Raw genomic sequence first — 19,444 nt, 5'->3', positions numbered from 1 at the left:
CAGTTTAAATCCACCAGGCGCTCCTTGGAAACTCTATGGGGCAGTTCTACTCTGTCCTATAGAGTCACTATGAGTCAGAATCAACTTGACGGCAATGGGTTTGTTTTTTTGTTTTTTTAAGTTGTAAACACTTCAGAGCTCCCCTTGTCCAAAGCAGACAATTGGTCAAGGAAGCTGCTACCCATCATCACTGCCATTCTCACTCTTCTATGTGATGCCTGCGTGAAGAAACTTCTATCCCCCCACTCCCAGAATCTTTATGTCCACATAAAAGACACTATCACAGAAATTACTACTAGAATAAAAGTAAAAATGTTTCTAGTTTTGTGATCTAAACCAAAAACAAAAACCCCATTACCATCTTAGCCACTGAGCCATCAAGGGTGATCTAGGACTCCAAAAAATATTTCCATAGAAACACACAGAAATAAACTAATATAAACACAGAAAGAGATACTCCTTCTAGCAACCAATCATTTGCGCAGATTTTTCAGGTTTTCATTTCCAATTCAATTGTCCACTATGGATTCCTGCAGTGTCTAAACAAGATTTCACCATTCTCTCCATTCAATTACCCATTGATCATCAGGTTAGGACAGAAATCCATTTCATCTTCACCAAAAAACATCCATTTCACCTTTCAAAATTTATTTTCCCCTACCAGGGAAGACTTTGTTTTTTTTTTATTTTTTCAAAGTATTGCCTCAAAGGGTATAATAATAAGAAATTGGAAATAACCTAAATGTTCATCAGCAGGGAATATGATTAAATAAATTATAGTATATACATACAATCTATAACTGTAGCTATGTAACAACTACTTTGAGGTCTGCTAACTTTTTTAAAAGAATGAACAAGTTATCTGCTGATCATGGAATGATCAAAGATATACTGTCAAGTGAAAATGCAAGTGAAAAACTGTTTACAGTGTACTTCATCTTTATGTAAGTAGGAAGGAACGAAAAATTATTTATATTTACTTCTATTCAAATAAAATATTAATGTATATCATTCCAAGGAAACCTGGTGGTGCAGTAGTTAAAACGCTCAGCTGCTAACTGAAAGGTTGGCAGTGTGACTCAACCAACTGCTCCATGGGAGAAAGATGTGGTAGTCTGCTTACATAAAGATCTACAACCTTGAAAACCCTATGGACACACACAAGGAAAAGAGAAGGGAAACAAAAAGGCTGACTACGATAAACCAACAAACACAAAAGCAAGCAGTATTAAAGGACAAAGACAAAGACAAAGAAGTCTTAAAGGCAAAACCCACTGCCATCTAGTCCATTTCGACTCATAGCAACCCTACTGGACAGAGTAGAACTGCCCCATAGGGTTTCCAAGGAGGGCCTGGTAGATTCAGGTTACCGACCTTTTGGTTGGTTAGCAGCTGTAGCTCTTAATCACAGAGCCACCAGGGCTCCAAATAAAGCTTAAAGACACACGAAAAACAACAAAATGGCAGAAGTGAGTCACTTATTATTAAGTAATTACAGTGAACGTAAATTGGCTAAATGCTACACTGAAAAGGCAGAGTGGCAGGACAGGTACGAAAACATGATCCAACTATATGCTGTTTACAAGAGCCACACCTTAAACCCAAGAACACAAATACATTGAAAGTGAAAGGACGGGAAAAAAAATTCCATGCAAATAATCATCAAAACAGAGCTGCAGCGACAATCTTAATATCAGACAAAGTAGACTTTAAGAGAAAATCTGTTGCAACAGATAAAAATGGACATTATATAGTGATAAAGGTGTCAATTAATCAAGAAGATTTAACAATCATAAATATAAATGCACCCCACATCAGGGCACCTAGATACATTAAGCAAATGCTAATTTTTTTTAATATAACTGAAAGGAGAAAAAGATAGTACAGTAATAGTTGGAGACTTCAGTACACCACTTTTAACAACAGACAGAACAAGAGGAAGATCAACAAGGAAACAGAGGACCTGAACGACACTATAAATCAACTAGACCTAACAGACATATACAGAACACTCCACCCAACAACAGCCGAAGATACATTCTACATCAGTGCACCTGGATCATTCTCCAGGACAGACCACATTTAGGTCACAAAGCAAGTCTTGATAAATTTAAAAAGACTGAAATCATACAAAGTATTTTCTCTGATCATAACGGAGTGAAGACAGAATTCAATTAATGGGACAAAAAAACCTGGAAAATACACAAACATATGGAAACTAAATAACTCACAATTAAACTACCAACAGGTCAAGGAACAAATCACAAATTTCTTAGATTCAAACGAAAATGAAAGCACAATATACCAAAACTTATGGGATGCCGGCAGCAAAGGTAGTACTCAAAGGGAAATTTACATCAATAAGTGCCTACACGAAAAAAGAAGATCTCAAAATAACAGCCTAACATGACAACTCCAGGAACTAAAAAGAGCAATCTAAGCCTAAACCTACCAGAAGAAAGGAAATAACAAAGGTCAGAGCATAAATAAATAAAATCGAAAACAGAAAAAAAAACCAGAATCAGTAAAACCAGAAGCTGGTTCTTTGAAAAGATCACTATAATTGACAATAGACTGACACAGAAAAGATGCGAATAATCAAAATAAAGTGAAAGAGATGACATTAAAAGGCACCCAACAGAAATATAGTTATGACAGAATATTATGAACAACTGTATGGCAACAAACTGGATAACCTATATGAACTGGATAACCTATATGAAATGGACAAATTCTTAGAAGTATACAACCTATCCAAACTGACTCAACAGGAAATAGAAAGTCTCAACAGACCTGTAACAAGAGATCAAATTAATGATTAAAAACCTCCCAAAAAAAAGTCTTGGCCCAGATGGCTTCACTGAAGAATTCTGCCAAACATTTAGAGAAGAATTGACACCAATACTGTTTAAACTCTTCCAAAAGATAGAAAAGGAAGGAATACGCCCTAATTCATTCTATGAAACAAACGTAACCCTGATAACCAAAATCATAAAAAGATACCACAGGAAAACGACAGCCCAATATCTCTTACGAATATAGATGCAAAAATCCTCAACAACAGTATTCAACAAACAGCATATTAAAAGAGTCATAGGCCATAACCAAGTGAAATTTGTTCCAGGAATGCAGGGATAGTTCAACATGAGAAAAGCAATCAACTTGTTACACCATATCAATAGACAAAGGAAAAGAACCACATGATCATCTCTATGGATGCAGAAAAAGCATCTGATAAAATCCAACACCCTTTCTTCATGAAAATCCTATGAACAACTGGAATGGAATGGAAATTCTTCAGTATGATTTAGGGCATATATGAAAAGCCAACAGCCAACATTATACTTAATGAAGAAATAAAAGGTATCCAGATTGGAGAAGTAGAAGTAAAATTATCTCTATTCACGGACGACATGATCCTACATTTAGAAAAACCCAGAGTCCACAAGGCAACTTCCAGAGCTAATAGAGGAATTTAGCAAAGTTGCAGGGTACAAGGTCAACAAACAAAAATCAGTTGAGCTTCCATGCACCAGCAATGAGAAACCTGAAAGGGAAACTGGGAAACAATTCCATTTACAATAGCATCTAAGAAAATACAATAAATTCTAGGAATAAATTTAACCAGGGACGTGAAGGACTTATACAATGAAAACTATAGAACACAACTGAAAGAGATTAAAGAAGACCTAAATAAATGGAACGATGTTTCACGTTCATGGCTGGAAGATTTAATGTTGTTAAAATGTCAATACTACACAAAGCAACCTATAGATTCAATGCATTCCCAATCAAAATTCCAACAGTCTTCTTTAGGGAAATATAAAAGCAAATCCTCAACTTTATATGAAATGGCAAGATGCTCTGAATAGTTAAAACAATATTGATAAAGAGAAGACAAAGTAGGACTCACACGTCCTGATTTTTATATACTTACAGCTACAGTAATTGAAATAACCTGGTACTGGTATAATGAAAGACACACAGGCCAATGCAACAGAATTCAGAGTCCAAAAATGAACTCACACATCTATGATCAACTGATTTTTTAAATGGGCACTATGTCCATTCGATGCGGAAAGAAGATTCTCGTCAATAAATGGTGCTGGGAAAACTGGATTTCCACATGCAGAAAATGAAACAGGATTTATGCCTCACATCATATACAAAGAACAAATTCAAAATGGATTAAGGACCTAAATGTGCAAACTAAAACCATAAGACTCTTAGAAGAACAAACAGGAATAACTGTCAAGCATAGCTTTCTACAGTGGATAATCTAATAACAAAAGCAGTAACAGCAAAAGACTAAATAAATGGGACCTCATAAAATTAAAAACTTTTGTTCATCGAAAGACTTTATTAAAAAAGTGAAAACACAAGCTACCAACTGAGACAGTATCTTCAGTAAGCATATATTTGACAAGAACCTAATAACCAAAATATACATAAAACTTTGACAACTTAGCAACAAAAAGACAAACAACCCAATCATAAAATGGGCAAAGGACTTGAATAGACATTTCACCAAAAAGGACATTCAAATGGCCACCGAACACATGAAAAGTTGCTCAGTGTCTTTAGCCGTCAGAGAGATATGCAAATCAAAACCATGAGATAACATTTCACTTCCACTGCTAAGAAAAAAACAAAATATACGTTGGCAAGGATGTGGGGAAATGGAACCCTTATCCATTGCTGGTGGGAATGTAAAACGGTACAGCCATTGTGGAAAACAATGTGGCAGTTCCTCAAAAAACTAAAATAGAAACTACCATGTGACCCAGCAATTTCACTCCTAGCAATATACCCAGACAACTTGAAAGCAGAAACTCAAAAAGAGACTCGTACATCAATGCTCACTGCAGCACTATTCACAACGGCCAAAAGGTAGAAACAACCTAAACGCCCATCAACAGATAAATTGATAAACAAAATGTAGTACAATGGAATACTACTTAATCATTAGGAGAAAGGAAACCCGGGTGGCGCAGTGGTTAAGTGCTACAGCTGCTAACCAAGAAGTCAGTAGTTCGAATCCGCCAGGCGCTCTTTGGAAACTCTATGGGACGGTTCTACTCTGCCTATAGGGTCGCTATGAGTCGGAATCGACGCGATGGGTTTGGTTTTTTTGATTATTAGGAGAAAAAAAGTCTTGATATATGCTACAGCATGGATGGAGTTTGAGGACATTACGCTGAGCCAAATAAGCCAATCACAAAACGAAGAACACTGTATGACCTCACATAAAAAGATTTAAAAAAGGGGGGGGGGGGATAAATAAATAAATAAAGGGACTGCCAAACTGTTAACAAAAAAAAGGGGGCGGACAACATGCTGCCTGGCAGACATCACACCCTCAGTTGGCAAGTGCAGCCACGTATTCACGGAGCTGGCCTTCTCCTCTACCTTCCTGCCAAGTTCAGGAGAATTGCCCCTTCTTAAAAGCATAATATTATTACATAATAAAAAGAACAACTAAATGTGAAAGAAAAAAAAACTTATAGGGCAGTTCTACTGTGCCCTGTAGTGCCCCTATGAGTCAGATTACACTTAATCGCAATGGGTTTGGACATGGGTATAGGCAATTCCCAGATAACGAACAAGTTCCGTTTCTAAATCTGTCTTTAAATCGTATTTGTATGTAAATCAAAAGAGGTAGTTTAGGATGGTGCTGGCACCAGACAGATCATTGCCCCATCACCTCCTCACCGGACCAGTCAATCCCACACACCAACTACGAGGCCCTTGCCTTGGGACACAAGGGAGAAAGTGCTGCTCAGGACATGCTAAGAGTGAACCTAAGACCCCAGGGTTGGGAAGTGGATGCTTAGGGAAACCCAACTTCAAAGTTCTCCAAGGACCCTCGGAAACCATATGACTTACAGATGTCAGGAATTGAAGACTGCCCCCCACCCCCAGCCACCAAAAGGACAAGAACTGCTTCAACAGTGAAATCCCACATGTGTTAAGATAGGGGAAACAGAAGCCCAGAGAGGTACTGCGATGGCCCCAGGCCGCACAGTACTGAAGGTCCAGCCAGAGGAGGTGGGGTGGATCTGGGGAAGGGGATGCTGCAGAGGCCTGGCCTGTGCCCAACATGATACACTCACTGGTTGTACTCAGAGAGTATGCAGAGCCTGATGCCTAAATCGCCAGCTACCACCACCTGCAGGTGCAGGGTGTTCAGGCCCCCGGGCTCCTAAAACAGGCCACGTTTCTCCGAGCGGGCATATGCCATAGCAGATGCTCGGCCAGCAGCTGGTGGTGGGCGGGCCCCTGTGACATGGTGCACCTGAGCAGCGGCTGAGAGCAGTGAGTGGAGTGCCCACGTGCAACCTCCTCCCTCAGAGCTCAGAATAAGCTGGCCCCAGCCATCGCTGCTCTGCTCTGCATAGTGGGCCTGGCCAGCACACCAAGCCAAGTGGCCTGCCTATACAAGGCTGTGAATCCGTTAATGAGGAGCCTTTCAGCTCTGGACTTGTCAATGGGCAGGAGCCACAGAGAAGAGGAAAGCAAGAGTGTCTTGAATGGCCTCACCCCTCAACCCTTTCTGGCTTTCTCTAAGTCAGTTTTTCCCCTATCTACAGGCTGTATGTAAATAAGAAGTTTGTAACCTGGGGACTGCCTACATGTCATTCCAGAGATAAGAGTGGTTACCTCCCAGAACAGAACTGGGAGGACAGAAGTGAGACATTTTCACTTTATATAATTTTTGGACCACTTAAAATTTGAATCATATAGATATACTTAGTTTAAAATTCATTTATTTTTAAAATGTTTAAAATGTACATCTTCAAAGAAAGTATTTGTGATTAAATACAAGGCTGAGGAAAAGCAGAATGACAGGTTAATTCATTTGAGAATCAGTCTTTTATAATCATGAAAGTAATATTTCAAAAACAAACTCCAAATATCTCTCTCCCCCCCTTACCATGACCAAAATATTCTACACTATCGATTCTTAACAAGGATTATAGTTTTATTTAATAATGCAAAAATTAATTACCTGGATCCACAGTCAACACCCATGGAAGCAACATGGTATATAAGATACAAAGGCAGATATAAGCATAAAACTGCAACCTCCGAACGGTAACCATTAAACTTGATAGGTCATTTGAATAAGCCTGAGATTTCCCCTGAACTCTTCAGGGACCCAAGAGTTAGGTATAAAGTAGAATGAGGGTATTCTGGTTCATCATATGAAGGTGGAGCTTACTGATATCAACAAAAAGAACAAAGCAACACTGCACTACAGGCATGGTTTTACTCCATCTTTCATATCCACATAAACATGGAAGACACTGAAGTCAGAGACCTTTAAGAATATTACAATTCATTAGAAATTTTGTCCAACTCAATAGCATGGGAAAGAATTCAAATGTCAAAATGTTAATTTTAACAATCATTATACACGAGTATCAATAATGTAAACACATACATATAGAAAAACACCAGAATTTTTAAACAACTTATCATGATTACCTAATAATCAATCTGAAAATAGAGAATATGACAGACTACAACAGGAATATCTGGTTGTTACGTATACACACAAACACTCCAATAAACTAGGATGTGGGGGGGGTGGGAGGTACCAGTTAAAATCAAATACTACTTAAATGCCAATAAAAAGGACAGTCTACCAGTGACCATATTTATACTCACTCGTGCAGATTTCCTGAGCATCCACTGGGGGATACAAGAACAATGAAACAAGGTTTCTGCTTTCAAGCATCTTATAATACAATTACAGCTGCAAGAATACTCAAAAACCAACTGAGAGTACAAAGTATCATCAAGAGGTCAAGTAGCAGTACAAACGAGCTGTAATAAATACTTCTACACAAACAGGGAAGATGGGGGTTCTAGGGAAACATGGGGTACCAGACAGCCTTTAACATATAGAACTTCTAAAGGCAAAGATGGGAGAAGGGACAGCACCCCCCATCCCCCAAAATGGAAATACATGAAAAGCCAAAATTAGTAGAATATGTTCCAGGAAACTTAAACTTGGCTAAAACAAAAGAAATAAGTTTAAAAGTGGGGGCATTGGTGGTTCAGTGGTAGAATTCTCGCCTTCTATGCGGGAAGCCTCAGTTCGATTCCCAGCCATTGCACCTCAAGTGCAGCTACCACCCCATCTGTCAGTGGGTGCTTGTGGGTTGCTATTATGCTGAGCAGTTTCCAGAGGAGCTTCCAGACTAAGACTAGAAATCTACTTTTTAAAAATGAGTCAAAGAAAACCCTGTAGCTCACAAAGGTCCAATCCTGCTGTGCACAGGGTGGGGGCCTGACTGGATGGCAGACAAAAATAACAAGTTTGAAAAGTGACACTGAAACCAAATGGTGCAGAGTTTTGAAGGCCAACACTTAGGAACATGGATTTCATTGCAGAGTCGATCAGGAGTCACTCAGAAGCAGCACGGTGGTTAAAAATACAGACTTGAAATTAAGACATGCTTCGGATTCAGATCTCAGCTCTTCTACCTACTAGCAACTCCTGCAGCCTTGTTAAGTCTCATGTTCCTCATCAGTAAGGTGGGATTAATAGAGTCTACCAACACAGAGCTATTAGGGAGAACAAAGTAGCTGGCATAGCAGCTGACATAAGAAACACTCCATAAGTGAGTGTGTTTCTGTCATCAAGCAGGGAAAACAACCTGATCAAGGCTACATCTAGGGCAACTGATTTGACAGCAGAAGCCGGGCCCCTTCTGGGCTTGTAGCCGTCAGCTCTGCCCCTAGACCCCTTCCGGGCCTGTGGCTGTCTTCAGTGTTACAGGCCTTGCAGCTCTTTTAAGAGGTTCCTTGCCTCCTTTCTCTCTCTTCTCTCTTGCCTTTTCTCCTTCTTGTTTCCTGTCTTCCTGCTTCTTTCTGTCTGAAAAACTTCTTTGGGGCTGGCTGCACACACATATATATGCATATACATATGTAAGCCAAAGCCCATACTGTCGAGTCGATTCTGACTCATAGTAACCCTATAGGACAGGGCAGAACTGCTCTACAGGATTTCCACGGAGCAGCTGGTGGATTCAAACTGCCAACCTTTTGGTTAGCAGCCGAGCTCTTAACCACTGTGCCACCAGGGTCCCTATGTGTGTGTGTGTATGTGTGTGTGTGTATATATATATATATATACACACACACACGTATATACTCACATACATACACACATACATATACAGATATATTGGAGCCCTGGTGGTGCACTGGTTAATACACACACACACACATACACACACACACATAGGGACCCTGGTGGCACAGTGGTTAAGAGCTCGGCTGCTAACCAAAAGGTCAGCAGTTTGAATCCACCAGCAGCTCCTTAGAAACCCTGTGGGGCAGCTCTACTCCGCCCTGTAGCATCGCTACAAGTTGAAATAGACTCGACAGCACCGGGTTTATTTAGTTTTCTTACATGTATAAATGTATACATATACATATGTGCATTTATGTACATATACACATACGTGTGTGTGTGTGTATATATATATATAAACACACAACTTATCAATGTCAAAGCATGGCCGTTCCCAGCAGGGCCACAAACTTAACAATTCGCTCTCAGCAGGTCACAGACACTTCAGTTGCATAGCAGACTATAGTCACCTCATTTGCCTAGTCTATTGACCAATCCTGACAAGGTGCATACCAATCACAGGGCAGGTTGCAGCCAAGGACTCAACAAAAAGCATCAAACCAAGCTGTTTACAGCCTACCCAGGAAATGTCAACCAACCTGGACAAAGTAACAAGCCCTCTAAGGTCAAGGCAAAGGGAACTCCTCAGGGCTGAGGGGAACAATCTCTCAAGCCATTTTTAAAAAAAACCAAAGCAAAAGGTCCCATAAAGGAACTCACTTCATCACAGAGGCCTTTTGATTTCGAGCCTAGATGACTAAGAAAATGTTAAGGTCATTAATATAAAAAAGGAAATGAGGGAAGAAGAATTAAATGTACAAAGGAAAAGGAGCATAATTCTGATTACACTGATTCGAGATAACAAAATGTCAGCCCAGAAGAGAGTTTATCAAAGACAACAACAACAACAACAAAAAAGAGCAAGCCCAAAGCTTAGAAAAGAAAATGAGGAAGAATAGGAGGCTTCGACAAGGAGGAGGAACGAATAGCAGAAACCAGGAGGCTTTGTGGGATCAGCAAAAGAGAATAAAGCTCTAGAGGGGAAGAAGAGAATTAAACCTAAGAAAACACCCAGATTTAAGAGGTGAGATGAGAAAACACAAAAAGGCTTTGAAAAGGAAGAGCTGGAGGTCCTGACTATAGAAGCCACAGATGAAACACAAATAAGGATTTCACCACACTTCATATTCCACGCTCTTCATATGCTCACTAACTCTAGCTCATAAACTGAACTGACTTTATGATCACGTGATTATCACAGAATGTTTGTAAGAGCCTCCAAGTTACTGAAAAGCATTAACTATTCCAACTTGACCCACAAGCAGGGCACAGCTAACACCGGATAATAATTATAATTAGATATTTTTTCAGTCTCTCAAACCTCAAAAACTGTAATAACTTTAAGTTGTCATCTTCCTTCACACCCATGCATTTAACTCAATTGATCACCGACTCTTTCAGGAAATCCCCTCTCCCTTTGTCTAGTTTGACAGCCAATTCTCAGATTTTCTCCCTTCCATTCTAATTTAATGCTCTCTTTTCTCACTCCTGAAACATAAACTAAGTTACTAGATTCTCTCTCTTCCCCTACTCCAAAAAAATTAACTAAGAGAGATCCTTGGTTGTTCACAATTCTCTTCTCTACAATTACCCAATGCAGCAAATTCATCTACTCCCTTTGAATTATCACCTTCATATACAATATTTTTTTTTTATACAATATTTACAAAGCTTGGAACAGATCTGAAATCATTCCCCCCTGATGGTAGAGATTGAGTTCTGTGATGGTGGCAGTACAGGCAGTCCCTGGATTATGAACAAGTTCTGTACCTAAATCTGTCTTTAGGCTGAATTTGTATGTATGTCAGAACAGTTAGGTACAGTTCTTTAAAGAGTCAAATGTTTGTTTTAGTATATAATGTACCTTTTTATGCATAAAAGGCATTTAAAAAACACTTCTAGATACCTTAAAACATCTTTAATATAACAACGCAATAATGATAACAATAATGTTTTGATGCACGTCTCAAAGTAACACCCATTTGTTATTACAAACCATTGTATGTAACTTCTTCACTGTGGATGGGCATACGTTACCCAAAATACTTAGAAGATTCTGTTCCGTTAAATCTTTTAGACCAATTAGATACTTGTATTGCAGACTCTGAACTAAAAAAACCACCCAGCCTCATTTCTACTGGGTTTTGAACCCTCCTCAGTAGAGGCAGGGAGGGTTGGTGGCGTGGGTAGCATGGCCAGATGGATCATTGCCCCATCACCTCCTCACCAGACCTGTTAATCCACACACCAACTATGAGGCTCCTGCCTCCGAGGCAAGGGAGAAAACGTTGCTCAGGGTATAGTAAGATCAAGCCAGGGCCCAAGGGTTGGGAAAAGGATGCTTAGAAAAACCCAAGTGCCAAGTTTTTCACGAACCCCGGAAACTATGTGGACAGAGAGAGGTCAGGGATCTAAGACTGCCTCCCACCCTCCCACCCCCCAGCCACTAAAAGGCCAAGAATCGCACCAGTAGTGAAATCCACATGTAAGGTAGGGGAAACAGAAGCCCAGAGAGGTGCTACAATGCCCCATACCAGACAGGATGGGTGGTGCAGACAGAGCTGGGTGCTGCAGAAGCCCAGCTCTGTGCCCAGTGCAGCGGCACACTGACCGGTTGCACTGGGAGAACACATAGAGCACAGGCGCCCGAGTGCTGGCGGCTGCTACCACCTTCAGGTACATGGTGTTTGCCCTGAGCTTCCAGGACAGGACACGAGATTCACCTGTATGCGCAGGTGCCACAGCAGGTCCTTGTACAGGCGCTGGTCACGGGCAGGCCACCGCGACATGGTGAGCCAAGCTGCAGCCTGCAGAATAAGCTGAAAGCCCACATGTACCTGCCTCCCTTGGAGCTCAGAAATGGCAGGCCCCACTGTCCACGTCCCCAAGCACCACTGCTCCACTCCATATGGTTTGCCTAGCCAATCAGTGTGCGGAGAACCCTGTGGCCTATGTGAGGCTGTGCACTCCAAGGTAAGGAGCCTTGTGGCTCTGGAACTGTCAACAGGCGGGGGCCAAGGAAGGAGGAAGGCTAAGTGGAACGGTCTGCCCCTCATCCCTTTCCGGCTTTCTCTGAGTCAGTTTTTTCCTGACAGGCCTTTTGCGGGGTTGGTTCTCATGAAAGTCATAACCCAGACTGCCTGTAGTGGCACAGGTCCTCACTGAACACATTCTCTAAGGCTACCCCCTCTACTTTAGAGATGAAGAAGGTGAAGTCCTATTGGGTCAATTGCTCACGGTTATATAACAGCTTGTGGCAGGTGCTTTCCACCATACCTCACTTTTCCGATAGTCAACAACTGACCTATGAACAAAACAAAGTGAACTAATCCTGTTTTGACCTCACTTTCACCAAAAAGTTTCAACATGCGCTGATGGTCTCTAAGTTCATTCAACAAATACATGCTAAAGCCCCACTTCCACCCAAATAATGTCCTAGCTGACAAAATGGCGAAAAACGTGCCCTGAGGCTTCAACGAACTTGGTCAAGTAAGAAGACACACAAGCAGCTGCAATACAACGTTATAATGACTGAAGAAGACATGCTAGGAAATAAGGAATGGAGCCAGAAAGGCTCCACAGAAATGCAGGGCTTGAGCTGAAACCTGCAGGATGCGTTTCCATTCCTCAGGAGGGCATTTCGAGAAGAAACCGAACTATCAGAGAACAGGTCCTTCATACAATTCCAAAACAGCTGTTTTATACCTACTAGTTTCTAAATTTCAACTAGATTATGAACCCTAGAAAATGATACCTCATTCTTTTTGTATGATGCATAAAAACTAGTTTATTGCTTTCTGGATTTCACGAATATATGTCCCTCTTATGGAATTGAATTGTGTCCCCCAAAAATATATGTTGTAAATCCTAACCTCTATGCCTGTGGTTATAATCCAATTTGGAAATGAGTTGTGTTTGTTATGCTAATGAGGCAGGATTAATGTACGGTGTATCTTGAGTCCACCTCTTTTGAGATAAAAGAGATTAAACAAGTGAAGCAGGAAGCAGAGATGGGGTAAGAGAGATGTAAGAGAGATCTGCAAGGAACCAGGAAACAGATGCTGAAGAAACAAGGACATTCCCCCAGAGTCGATAAAGACAAAAAACTTTCCATAGAGCTGGCACCTTGAATTCAGACTTCCAGCCTCCTAAACTGTGAGAAAATTAATTTTTATGTTCCAGCCTTCAACTCATGGTATTTCTGCCATGGCAACACTAGATAACTAAAACAGTCCCCAAATACTTTTCAGGTTAAATTGGAAAAAAGAAATAAAAACAAAAACACTTTGCCATTTCTCCCTATCAGTAATAAGATCCCTCTTATTTTTGAGGATAAATATGAACGCACACACAGCATTAGATCCCTCCCTGCCCCCACCTCGGCCAAAAGCTGAAGCAGTTCATACATCTAACTCACTCAGCATACGCCAAAGGGAACTTTCTGGTGCTGAAACATTTTTATGCCCCATAACCATAAATCCAACAGAAAATTGATGGTAGATACACCACTTAGATAGGAATCTAATTATCATCCTTGGCAATTGCCAATAAAGGCTCAAACATTTTCCTATATGTAAGTTTCTTCTCAAATACATATGACAACTGATTACACTTTATTAACTTCAGTATTTGCCATAATTTTTTAAAATTACACAGTTGCCACATCTGCTTGGAAAACAAAAATAAATTAATATACCACAATATTATGACACACACCCTATTAAACTGTCTGTCATAATGCATTTTTAAGGGACACTAAAATAGCAAAAATTAAATACACAAATTTAAATCTTTTAAGACTTTACAGGGCCCTCCTTGCATTCTTTCCTTATATTACTTTACAAAACGTACAACTGGGTTCATAATTATGTTTTATGAAATTATATTATCCAAATTTGCAAGGAATAAGCAAGCACCTGTAAGAGCTACAATGTATTGTGATATCCAAACTGGACACGGCATCCAACAGACTGCTTCAAGTAACACAATCCCAGTTCCTGTTTAACAGCATCAGCTCAAGGAGTTAAGTATTTTAATAACACGCCACCAGGAACCTCATCTAAAAAGATACCGTTATAACTTCACACGGTTTTTCCTTTATTTTTCAAAGCTCATACCTATATTCATGTCTCCAATTTGCAAGGAACATTTCAGAGAAAACTCTAAGATCAATAATCTTGTAAGGCGATTTTCCTTAATCGGAGTTGGCATGGCACAGCAGAAAACATAAGCTTGTGGATTAACCATTCCCTAAATCTAAATACAGGGACTACCACTAAACAGCCAATGCAATCTTGAGCAGTTAATCTCTCAGTCTGTGTTTATTAAGCTACAAAACAGAAAGAATATCACCTATGTGTTGCTGTCAGAAATACAGAAGAAAGGGCATATTATTACCAACAATAACTAAAATGCCATGGTTATTTTTTGGTTCCTTTTAAACACAGTTCCCAAAATAATAAAACGCTACATAATTTAGCCTAGCCTAAGATTTCAGGCTATATACATTTTTAGAAACCAGACTGTTCTTTGTGATTATCTTACTGGTTTTGTTTACCCTGGAGGCTAGCACCAAGATGAACACGCAGTACCTTTTTAATAAGTACAAACCACTGATTAAATCAACAAAGCCTTCAGCTCTTCTACACACAGAAATACAAAATGTAATAGGGATTTGCTAGCTTTCTGTCTTATTTAATAGTAAGTAGTCTAATATCTGAGCCCCGGAGGCGCACTGGTTAAGAACTCGGCTGCTAGCCAAAAGGTCAGCAGTTTGAATCTACCAGCTGCTCCCTGGAAACGCTATGGGGCAGTTTGAGTTGGAATTGACTCAGTGGCAACGGGTTTTTTGGTTTTTGTTTTTTGTTTTGGTTTGGTAGTCTAATATCCTTCTAGTTGAGTCGGAATCAACTCGACGGCAACGGGTTTGGTTTTGGTTTAGTTTAGTTAAGGCTTACTCCCTACGGCTTATTTATCAAAAAATTTAATCCTTGGCCACTCTGCTGTCTGGAATACAAACTTCTGGGTCAGTGGCTTTTTGCCTTACCTCTTCTTCACACGTCAGCAGCCAGTTCATGTTTAAGAAACGAAATTTGTTTTCATATGACCACAGGAATTTAAATTTACTTTGAAAAAATGCACTAAATAATAAACTATTTTGGTAATCTGCTTTACGAAGTCATGCAAGCCTCAGGTAAACTACCATTAACTCTGTGTAAACGTATTAAAATTACTCAACTTAATATGCAAGTATTCCCATCTGGCCTTCAACATTCTGAAAGCTTTACCCCAGTGTTTTAAAGTACTTGTTTGTAAGTCTTTTTAAAAGCTATTGATGAGTGAAAAACTGAAGACAATGTTCAGCAATAAAGGGACAGTTAAATACACAAATAGCTATGCAGCTTTTGAAAAGAATGAGGTATGAAATGAAATGGAGAAATATCGGTGACGTGTAACTGACTAATAAAAACGATATAGTATATATGATACCATTTTTGTTTTTGAAACATACTCATTATATGTATAGGAAAACAAATCTGAATGACTACACACATTTAAAAACTGGTGACCCGGGGTGGTAATAAGAGAAAATGGGGGAAGGGAGTCGGGGGCAGGGATCTGCATTGTTTGACGCCTTGATTTTTTTTCTTAAAGAGCACTTAGTACTTCAGTAATTAAAAAAAAAGGGGGAGGATAATTATTGCTAAAAGCGTACTCTCTACTCTGTACGAAAATTATTCTGATTTGTAATTTTAAAAACAGCATAACTCTGATTTATCAATTTTTTAAAAAGAACAAAAACGCAGTACAAGAAGTTAAAAAAAGAGTTTTTCTATTTGCAAAATGACTCCCTCCAGTTCTACCCATGGGTCCTCTCTAAGCCGGTTTTTTTTTTTTTTTTTTAAGGACCAAAGCGGGCAAGGAACTTAGCACAAACAGTAGTAGGCGCTCAAACAAAAAGAACGTTAGCGCCCTTCTCTAACCTCTTAAATCTCAGCCCCCAAGGTTCCCCAGCCTACGCAGGTTTGATGCTCTTTCTTTACAATCAGAACAACACGAAGTCCCGGGGTGTATCCGAAAAGGCCTTGGTCGTCCTCGGGCGCCTGCCGAGGACCGCGTAGAGGAGTGTGGCCCCCGAGATCCGGCCAGCGCCGTAGGCTGGGCCCGAGGACCCGCAACACTAGCTCTCGCTGGACCCCGATACCCAGCCCCGCCACCCCCGATCGCTGCGCCCCCAGCTCCCCGCCCCCTCCCTGCCGTCGGGCCCCCTCCCCTCCCCCCAGGTCCCGGGCCCCTTCAGCTCCCCGGTCCCTCCGGCCTCCGTCTCCCCTGCACCAGCGCGCCGAACACCTCGGCCCGCACGACCCCGAGTCAGCTGGCGGCGGCGTTACCTGCGGCACGGCGCTCGGTCGGGCCAGCAACAGCTGCGTGCAGGTCGAGGCACTACGTCTGCGTAGCGTCCGCGGCGCCGGCCGCCCAGCCACCACCACCACAACACGGCTGCTACCGCCCCCAGGAGGGGCGGAGCCCGGAACCCGCGGCGGGGGCAGCCCGACGGTCAGGTCTCCTGAGCCGTCGGGGAGCTGGGCATGCGCGGAGGGCCGAGAACGAAAAGTCAACAAGGCCTGAAACGCCCCCGCCGTCCCATCCGGTTCTGCCCACTCCGGGCTCGCTCCGCCCCCAGACCCAAATAACGCGAGGCTTTAACGGGAGCCTGGAGATGGGGGTGGTGGGAGGAGATCTCGCGAAAGCTGGGCTTCAACCTCCCGTCCCCTTTCCTGGGTCTGGGCGGCTGTGGGTAGTGTGGCCCGAGGCTGGTGGAGTGTTGCTGTTGTGTACCTTCCGGAGAGGGCCTGTCTGGCGTTGGAGCAGCTTCGGGAGCGCTTTTATGGTTTTGGAGGCGACCTCCGCGGGATAACTCTCCAGAGGCTTCTGTGCAGGGTGATCACTGGCTTACCTGAAGAGCCAGGGATTTCTGTGAAGATTGTGCCCCTCAAGAAGTTCCTCACAAGCCGGTTGTGAGCGCTGCGTCCCTGTGTCGCCGGTGCGCGCAGCCCTTCGAGCCGGCCCTGAGTCCGCAGGAACCGTGGCGGATCCTTGGGGCAAGCACTTGACTCGGGAGCGTGCTAAAATGTGTTCTTCGTGCCGTACACAGAGTACCTACTACCGGTGAAGCCAGCTTCTGTTGGGCTGGTCAGTCATCCGTAGCGCATTAACAGCAGGAAAGGCTTGTGAGAAAGAGGGAAAGTTGAAAAGAGGAAAGAAAGGAGATGCAGGGTCAGGTTAGTGGGGAGTCAGTAAACCCGCTATTCACCCTTTTAAGACCCCTAGAAAACTGCACAGACTTTTTTCAGTGAGTTTCAATATGCAAGAAAGGCATTGTATTTCTCCTAAATAACTTTTGTCCCGCATGTTCTCCCCTAATGATCTTTACATGTGCCTCTCCAGCCCACTCTTGGAATTGACATGATTCTCTAACATCGCTTGATTACTATTCGGTTTTAATTTTCAAGTGTATTAGCAGTGACTGTAGACTACTCATAAATACTACCTGAAACATTAAAATTAGAACACCCTCGATGTCCAGAATATTGTTTCCCACCATAAATGATTGTGCACAAGATTGTTTAGATAATATATTTATGAAAGCAAAACAGGCAAACGAAGTCAAAGCTGAAATCACGAATTAAGAACTTACATCAACAAAATTGCTGCTAAGTTTGTCTGCCATGGAAGTCCAGAACTTCCCGGTATGTATGTTTTTTAAGTATGAATGCATAACGAGTGGACATTTACCTCTGAACAGTGGAAAATCACTAATCATTCGGCTTGTGGAGTAGAGTCGTGGGTCATGGATTCATTAGCTTTGTCTTTGGCCCTTTGCCTGGTCCAAAAGCACTCGTAACTGTGATGGGATCGTATAACAGTCTTACAGGATTAGCTTTTGCTATCCCAAGCAGAAATTTTAGCACGTGGAAATAATCTTACCATAAACAAAATAGGTACAAATGATAATGGAAAAGGACTAAAATCTTTAAACTGTTAGAACCTTTCTGCTCTGGTTTCTCACCCCTGCTATAGGAATTTTTCAGAATTGTAGACGTTTTTTTCTTCCTCTACTGCATTAGAATTGAAGACGAGTCTCTTTTTTAGGTAAGGAGAAACTTTATTTGAAAGGATTATTACAATAAGGTAAAGGGACTCTTGCAATAGGGAGAATTTTTTTTTTTAATTGTACTGTAGGTGAAGGTTTATAGAACAAACTAGCTTCTTAATAAACAGTACACTTCAATACTGAGGTAAAAGTGTCTGGGGGCCATACTCTCAAGGCTTCTCCAGTCTCTGTCAGGCCAGTAAGTCTGGTCTTTTCTTTGTGAGTTAGAATTTTGGTCTACGTTTTTCTCCAGCTCTGTCCAGGGCCCTCTATTTTGATCCCTGTCAGAGAAGTCATCAACTCAGTCTGGCGGACTCAGCCTGGCGGAGGCTTTGGTAGTTGTGGTCCATTAGTCCTCTGGATTGATCTTTCCCTTGTGTCTTTAGTTTTTTCATTTTCACCTGCTCCCAAAGGGGTGAGACCAGTAGAGTATCTTAGATGCCGCTCACAGACTTTTGAGACCCCAGGTGCTACTCACCAAAGTAGTGTATAGAACATTTTCTTTATAAACTATGTTAAGCCAATTGAGATGAGTCTTGTAATAAGACTACCAGTAAAATAAAGTACTAGTCAGTACTTTGTTAATAAATAGGACCAAGTGGTATTCTTGTGGGTGAGTACAGCAAATAAGCCGTGAATGCCCTATCTTGCAGTTGTACTCACATCTAATGAAGCTTTCCCATTTCCACTTTCAGACCATTTTTGATTTTGCCCCCATTTAGCACTTTTAACTTAAAATTTACTTGTGTATCTAATTCCCTATTAAACTGTAAACTGAAGCCTAGGCACATGTTTGTTGCTCTCCAGGCCCTGGTTCAATGTCTGCAACACCACGGATCCTTGGAATTTGTTGAATAGATAATTTAATTTGATATTCAACTACAATTATTTAGGAATTTACTTAAACTTTTATTAATATTAGATATTTACTCCTAGCTTTCTTGGTCCATTGCTGTAGCAATTCTGGTCCTGTTAATAGCAGTAACACATTGTATAATAGCTTAGTTCTTCATACCAGTTTGCTTCAATTTTATTAAGCAGAAAATACCCTAAATGTGATATATCTGATTGGCACTCAGTTCACA

At 41.2% G+C, this 19,444-nt stretch overlaps 1 protein-coding gene across 5 annotated transcripts in view; it reads right to left on the bottom strand.

The window, feature by feature from the left end:
* PCMTD1 (protein-L-isoaspartate (D-aspartate) O-methyltransferase domain containing 1) overlaps positions 1-16,945 on the bottom strand; it is a 417,471-nt gene extending 400,526 nt beyond the window's left edge. For 4 of the 5 annotated variants that reach the window (XM_049859827.1, XM_049859824.1, XM_049859828.1 and 1 more), the window contains exon 1: positions 16,597-16,937. The gene's annotated coding sequence lies outside the window, so the exon portion shown is untranslated. Of the gene's footprint in view, positions 1-16,596 lie in introns of all 5 variants that reach the window. The other variant, XM_049859830.1, reaches the window with a different exon arrangement.
* Positions 16,946-19,444: the final 2,499 nt, after the last annotated feature.

This window comes from Elephas maximus, chromosome 19, assembly GCF_024166365.1.
Source record: "Elephas maximus indicus isolate mEleMax1 chromosome 19, mEleMax1 primary haplotype, whole genome shotgun sequence".
NCBI lineage: Eukaryota > Metazoa > Chordata > Mammalia > Proboscidea > Elephantidae > Elephas > Elephas maximus.
The sequence above is the reverse complement of the archived record's forward strand: the minus strand, read 5'-3'. Positions and strand labels throughout refer to the sequence as shown.